The sequence below is a fragment of the Leptonychotes weddellii genome, chromosome 11, assembly GCF_054177405.1.
Source record: "Leptonychotes weddellii isolate Sample4059 chromosome 11, ASM5417740v2, whole genome shotgun sequence".
NCBI lineage: Eukaryota > Metazoa > Chordata > Mammalia > Carnivora > Phocidae > Leptonychotes > Leptonychotes weddellii.
This window is the reverse complement of record NC_138379.1, coordinates 9,622,388-9,630,120: the sequence shown is the minus strand read 5'-3', so window position 1 is coordinate 9,630,120 and position 7,733 is coordinate 9,622,388. Positions and strand designations below refer to the sequence as shown.

Sequence of the window (7,733 nt, the reverse complement as noted above, 5' to 3'; positions counted from 1 at the left end):
GTTTCCTGCTCAGCAGGAAGTCTGCTTCTCCCGCTCCCTCTGCCCCTCCTGTGCCCGACCCCACTTGTGCTCTCGTTCTCTCTCTCAAATGAATAAATAAAATCTTAAAAAAAAAGAAATCACCTGCCCCAATCTCTTATGAAAGAAAGAACTGAGGCTTGGATAAAATCACATGGAGAATGAGTGACACAGACTAACAGGCTGAGAATGAAAGCTTGCATCTCCTCCCTCTTGTCATGGACACAGCCACCTGCCTCCCTAGAGTCTCCATGGCCCCATTCCCTTGCTAATGTGATGAGATCTTACTAGGGCATCTCTGTTCTGTTTATGCTTTTCTGTGTTCTTTCTTAAACCCTCCTAGGGCATGACCTTACAATTTAAAAATCCTTGCCTTTCCTCTAAAAGCCATAATTTTTTTTTAATTATTTAAAGGGACAGACTAATGATTCAATTATGGTCTTATTAGTAAATGGTAACATGATTAGCAGAGCAAATAATGAAATTTGTTTGAAACTAATATTGATGCAATCATATATTTTGGTAAAGTTGGAAAGGCTACTACTGTACAACATGTGGGGGAATGCATTCTAAATATGGATCGAAGAAAGCCTCCAAAATCAGACTTTAATATCTACTAACACACTTTCTCTTTTCTAGAGTGAATTTCCTTGCCAAGGTCATATCCAACATGTCAAAAAGCTCTTCAAGGTCATGGATAGAAGTAACGCCTCAGAAGAAAAAGGAGAAATGCAGTGCTCCTGGCAAAGTGTGATTAGACTTTCCTGAAATTTCAGCTACTTTACACATTGAAAGAAACTTTCAGAAAACAGCCTTTGTTTTGCACTTGCTCAATGTTAGTAATTTCATTGCTCTTGAAAATAATCTCTCAAAAGCCCAGGTGGGTAAACTGAACAGAAAGCAATTCATCTACCCACGAATAAGAAAGGAAAATGTGCACTCTTGTGCTAGTGTGAAGTGGCTAAGTCTCGTGGCTATGCAGGTCCCGCTCCTGTAGTATTTTCACACTTATATTGCTTAAACATTGGATATTAGGGATTGCAAAAACTTTTAAATTAAAAGTACTTTAAACATACATGGCTCCATTTCTGCCAATTGAATGAAGTGAATTTCTGTCAACTGAATTTGGCTCAATATTCTGTCTCATTTAATGACTTTATTCTTAAATATCTGGCTTCAAAGATTATATTTATCATAATGTTCTTCCCCACCTAAGTTCTAGACCAAATAAGAAATTAGCCATATAGAAAGAATATCTACTTTATTACTGTATTGGAATAAACAACATGACCTGCCCAAAAAAAAGGGTCCCAATATTGTCCCCTGGGTCTAGGCCTTGAGTCCTTATCCCAAGGGAAGGATGCAGCAGAAATGCATACTTGTGTTTTCCAAATGACATGTGCAAAAATGGTCATAGAGGTAATACACATAATTGCCTCCAAAAGGAAACTATCCAAATGACTATAAACAATAAAAGAGAGAAATAAAAATTGTGGTATATTCATGCAATGGAGTACTAAACAGTAATGTGAGTGGGCAGACTATAATTACATGCAGCCATATAGATAAATCCCACAGACATAATGTTCAGGGGAGAAAAGGTCATGTATAAAAGAGTACATACTGTATGATTCTATGTGTATAAGGTTTAAACACAAGCTAAACTAGTAGATAGTGTTAGAAGCAGGATAGCGGTTACCCTTGGGGGGGTAGGTAGTTACTGGAAGGGAACCCAGAGGGTCTACGGGCTTGCAGTAACATTCTTTTCCTTGATCTGGATGCTGGTGTCGTACATATATGACTTGGGTTCACTTGCTTCTATGTTATAATTGAATAAAAGTGTTTTTGAAAAAGTTACTTTTGACCCCCTTGGTCTATCTAGTTATTAAGCCATCCCTCACTTCTCCATAGTCAATTTCCTTTGAAAGATCATCTTCCAAAAACCTTGCAGTCATCTTTGGCTCTTCTATATTTTTCACACACCATTATCCAGTCTATCATTAAAACATAAAAAAATACTGAGTCTGATTACTTCTCACCATCTCACGAGTACTCTGGCTCATTGTCTCCCATTGGCATTATTGCAATGGCTGACCAGCTGGGCACCCACGCCACTCGGTTTGTTCTCTGTATAGCAGACAGCAGATTTTTTTTCCCCATCTAAAATCAGACCATGTTATTCCTCTGCTCAAACTCATTCCATTCCATTCCAAATAAAAGCTAGAGTCCCTAAATGTCCTTACAGGATCTGAACTCTCGTATCTGCTCTGACCTTCTGACTACTCCCCCTTGCTCCCTCTACTCCAGTCCATCACATGGGCCTTTTGCTGTCACTTGACACATTTCTTTAGAAATTTTACCCTGGCAGGCTCTCTATCTTCTATTGCTTTATTTCTCACTTCTTTCAAGTCTTTCTTCAAATCTCTTAATTGCAGTAAAATTTCCCCCACCGACCTACATAAAATTATGGTCCTCTCTCCCAGTCACTTGCTTATTTTTTCCCCAAAGCACTTACTACCATCAGACATACTATGTATTTTCTTTGTTTGTTAATTGTATGTCTACCCCCACTAGTCTGTAAGCTAGGACACTCACTTACTACTCTCCACTGAGGTTTTCAGCTCCTGTTTATGTGTTTTCAAACCTGTGTGTGTGTGTGTGTGTGTGTGTGTGTCTGTGTATATTAGTATCTTACACTGGGGATGGAGGGCCTTGGAGATTCCTCCTCATTCTGTAAGCCAAGCAATGCAATAAAATATTTAATCCAGGACCTATTTCTTATTTGTTTCTCTGTTAATAGGAAGGCTCTTCAGAATATCTGAAGAATTATATTTAGAATTATCTGGAATAATACTTCAAGTAATACTATCTGGAATATATTCAGAATTATCCGGAATAATATTCCAAACCTCTACTAGGTACAGTAAGGACAATGCATATTTCATTTGCAACATCCCTACACTCCTCCAGCCTGGTTGTTTTTCATAAATGGTATGTCCATCCACTCAATTTCTAAAGTCAGAAATTTGGGAGTCATTTTTGACTCCGCCTTTTGTCTCACTACCATATTCCCTTTGGGAACCCAATTAGGCAACAACCACTAGCAAGAAAGGTGAATAAATTCATGGCAAGAAAAGGAGTGAACAGTTTCACCCAAGTCCAAGCAGACACTGCAGATATTGAACATACATACCAGAATTCTGTGTTCTCTCAATGTTTTAGAAAAAAACTGCAGGTTCCCCAAAAGGCAACTCAAAATTAGTGGCTGAGCCACACATACTCAAATCCTTATCACAAACTCTCCATCCTTCCTCCCATCTTAACGAACAGGGGGTGAAAGATTCTCCCTGTTGGCCTGATATAAGCAGAAAGCAAGAAACAGGGCATTCAACTGGCAAAACCCAGGGCCCTGAGTCATACAAGGAAATGAATTCTGTCAATAACCTGACTGTGCTTGGAAGTGGGTTTTCCCCACTTGAGCCTCTAAATGAAAATACAGGCTATCTGACACATTGATTTTAGCCATCCCTGTGAGACCCTGAACAGAGGGACCCAAATAGGCCATGCTTCAACTCCTGATCGATGAAAATCATAAGATAATAAATATATGTTGTTTTGAGCCACTAAATTTGTGGTAATTAATAGCAAACAAACAAACAAAAACTAATACACACTAGATTGTTGCATGGAAAATGAAAGGGGGTAGGCCACGCTCAGTTTTGGCTTCAACCCTTACCAGCAGTAACGTTGGACCTCAGTTTCCTCTTCTTTAAAATGGATGTGACAATATATGCAGAAGGAGGAGTTTAGTGAGGGAGTAAATACCTCATTTTATTTAAAGCAGCATTGGCACATGCTAAGTGTTACCTGTCAAATGCTAAGTGTGGTCTTCTGCAGGTGGAAAGCAAGAGGGAATGCCATTTCCACCCAAAGTATATCACCCAGCTTGTAGCTGTCCCACAGAGATCCTGTCATTTCACCTCTCCATGGAATAGCCTAGTTCCTGCCTTCTGGTCTGAGTCTGTGGACTGATATTAGAGGACCCATCTTTAAGAAGCTTGGAAGTCAGAAGCAGGGGCAAAGGGCTGAGGCTAACAACTATAACCTAGTTGAAATAATAAAATGAGATGCATTTTTGAAATAACCAAGACAGATGAAATTTTAAGTGTCTCCTGCTTAATATCACCTATTCTTTCCTAAAAATCAGGTATTCTGCATGAAGACAGTTCTTTCTCACCATTTTATTTTTATTTTTTTAACTCAATCATGAAGTAAATTTATTTATAAGAATTTACCACCATGAGAAAACATTTATGAAAATCTTAAACAGTACAAAGCTCTGAAGCTCCACTTAGGTGTAACAAACATGGCTATGAGGCTAAGCACTCTAGTCTTTTCCATAAAGTGAGTAAGATGTAACTCTGACAGAATATATTGATCCTTGAAGCAGCAATCCTCAGATTTCAATATGGCCCTGTATATTTTTAAGGCTAGAATGAGCAATAGAGTTTTTAAGAATATATTGAGTGACAGAGGGCAATTTCATCAAGTGATTGGAACAAATGTGCACAGGTAACAAAACACTTCACATAGGTAGAATATTTATGCCATTACCAACCCATCTGGTTCCCTGTTTCATTAAGACCACTCGATTCTCTGGAGGAAGATGAGGTGGCTTTCTCAGCTTGTTAGTGGTTTAGGTTCTACTAAAGCTTGTGGTAGAACTACCTACCCTCAGGTAAATGCTTCTGTCTAGAAGAGGATTCCAGTTCTGTCAGCAGAGGGAACTTGACATTAAAAATCTAGGTCAAGAATCTATAGGATGAGTCTCATTAGAAAACTGAATTGTACAGAGACTTAGGTAAAAACGATTTCAAAGAATTCATGAGCTTTAAGGTCAATAACATCTTTTCAGGGATGTAGTATGTGAAAAGAACCACCAACACTACATAGATAGTGAATAAAGAGCAGAAAAAAGTCTTTTGACTAAAGTGGGGAGGACAGTAGAAAAATATTTACAATAAAGAAAGGGTTCAGAATAAAATACTATTTACAGGATGTTAAAAATTAATCTTCAGCCATAATGAGGCCTCTTCGAGCTCCTAAAACCTTTGCTTTCTTCTCCTTTCGTCTTTGCTCATGTTGTTTCGTTGTTCCTCCCTAGTCTGGAGAGGAGGTTGTTTGTAAGTTTTCTTGTGGAAGCTAACTCTGTTTACATGCTCCTTCAGAGAATTATTTTCTTTAGATTGACCCCATGGTTTCAGCTTGCCTTTGTGTGGCTCATAGTTGAGGGGACGAGACAGACTTGCTTTGAGATCAAACACTGGCTTCTTACTGGAGACTGAAGTCTGTGTTGCCTGAGTTGTCAATTTTAATGGGGTAACAACAGAAGCAGAATTTCCATCTGTGGTCTTTAACTTGTATGTCCTGAGCACAGCCTGGCCTTTTGGGGTACTCCCAGGTATCGTCACATGTGGAGACTTTCTGGCTGGAGTCTTGATCAGTGAACGCTTATGCTCATTATCTTTGGTAGCAGCTGAAAACCTGACGTTCATTTTAGTTGCCCAGAGAGCGGATGGGTTGGCGGAGCCCTTCCCACACAAGGTGCTCCGGCCTGCAGCGGCCAGGGGCCGGCCCTGCGAGCGGCGCTGGCTGGTGGGAGTACAAGCCACGGGGAGCCTTCCCCAGAGAGGAACTGGAGTCACCACCGCTCCCTTGGTGACCGGCTGCTTCTTCAGTTCATTAAATGAATTGTGTTCTTCAAAATGTTTCTTTTTTCTCTCAATATATTGATCAATGGACTCCATTTCCTTAAAACGAGCCTCATGAAGCTTCTTAAAGTTTGGAGTAGTGCTTTTATTTCTTTTGCTTTTTCCAGGTTTGGAAAATCCATCTGTGTAGAGAGGCTTCTTTCTTTCTGAAGGTACCTTTGAATCTTCATTACCATTTATTCTTCTTTTTCCTGAGGAAACGGCATTCTCCTCTCCTTGGCTTTCATCTGGTGGTGAAGGAACTTCTGCAACTGTTCTGAGATCCTGGTTTTCCTGCTTCTCTTGATTCTGCAATTCAGCGTGATCACTTGTTTTTATCTCTGAATCATGCTGCTGGGAGTCAGGGTTCTTGTGGACCGTCCTGCACCTTCTCCTGGTTTTGGTGCCATGGCCAATCCGCTCCCTCTCAGCTTGTTCCTGGCTGCCGCTCTGCATCTCAGCCTGGTCACAAGACGATGCAGAAGTTTGACTTCCATCCCTATTATCATTTTCTTTCTTTTTTTTTTTTTTTAAAGATTTTATTTATTTATTTGAGAGAGAGAGAGAGAATGAGAGAGAACATGAGAGGGGGGAGGGTCAGAGGGAGAAGCAGACTCCCTGCCGAGCAGGGAGCCCGATGCGGGACTCGATCCTGGGACTCCAGGATCATGACCTGAGCTGAAGGCAGTCGCTTAACCAACTGAGCCACCCAGGCGCCCTATCATTTTCTTTTTTTACCTCGTGTTTAAGGTGGGCTTTCAAGGCTTTTAACAACTTGTCTGCCCTCAGGTTAGCCCGGAGGCCCAGATTCTTGGCCAAGTTCTGCAGGTCGCTGTACTTGAAGGAGTCCAGCTCCTCAAGGGAGGGTACGGCCATGGCGAGCTGCATCCAGGCGACCACGCAGAGGACGCGTACTCCAGCCTCGGCAGCGCAGTTCAAAACTCTGGCGCCTCTTTCCCACCATTTTAAAGGAAAAAACCGTATGCTATTAGTCAATCCAAACTCCCATCCAATGTCCCAAAATGTAAGTAAAAGGCAGTAAAATATCTAGTAATAATAAATATTAAATAGTAATATTTAATAGTAAATTAACATGTCAGGTTATAAAAATGCTTGAAGTACTATAATTCCTTGATCGCCAAATAATCACAATGGTTGGTAACAAATTGATGCTGTTTTTTGCAGTGCATGGCTGCAGTCTGGGTCAGTACCATGCTGGGGGCACCACCCCTTTACTGACACAGCATGCTTTTCAAAACTTCTCCACATGATTCTGATGATCTATCAATTCTGCTTACAATTTAAATACAGACTTGTCCCACACTTTGTTTTGTTTAAAATGCTGCCTTGCACTTTGGGTACATAAATTAAAATTCACTTGAATAAATGTTGGTAGAAAAATGTTGTATTGAGAAATATGTACACTCTCTGAAGTCTGGATGTGAAAACAAAGAGTCATTCTATCAGAAAAAAAAAATTAACGAGAACACAGTCTGCAATTATTTCTCTACATCAATGGTTCTCAACCTGAAATGATTTTGCTCCCCACCCCCAAGGGACATTTGGCAATGTGTGGAGACAATGAACAAAACAACTCCTTACAGCAAAGAATTAGCAGACCCCAAATGCCAGCAGGGCTGAGGCTGGAAATACTCAAGATAACATTTGTACATATAATTTTTTTGGATTTGTGAAACCATTTACCTTTGTGGTTTGATAGTTAAAATTATAACAAATACAAGATTATAAAGGATTAAATGTGGGAAGCAAAATTCCAAGAGGCACTTTCTGTTCTTTTCTTTGTACTTGCGTAATTTAAATCAGGAAGGCTTTGAGCAGCATTAGCATTACCTGTCTTTCTGAAAGCTAAAATATTCTCTATTAAAGTGGCAACTACATCTGGTCCTATACCTCCTTAAATATGGATTTTGACACTACAAGGGAATAGGATTAAACAGCAAGTGA

At 40.0% G+C, this 7,733-nt stretch overlaps 1 pseudogene; it reads right to left on the bottom strand.

Moving 5' to 3' along the window:
* Window positions 1-4,963: 4,963 nt before the first annotated feature.
* LOC102731090 (nucleolar and spindle-associated protein 1 pseudogene) lies at window positions 4,964-6,277 on the bottom strand (annotated as a pseudogene).
* Between the last annotated feature and the right edge of the window lie 1,456 nt (window positions 6,278-7,733).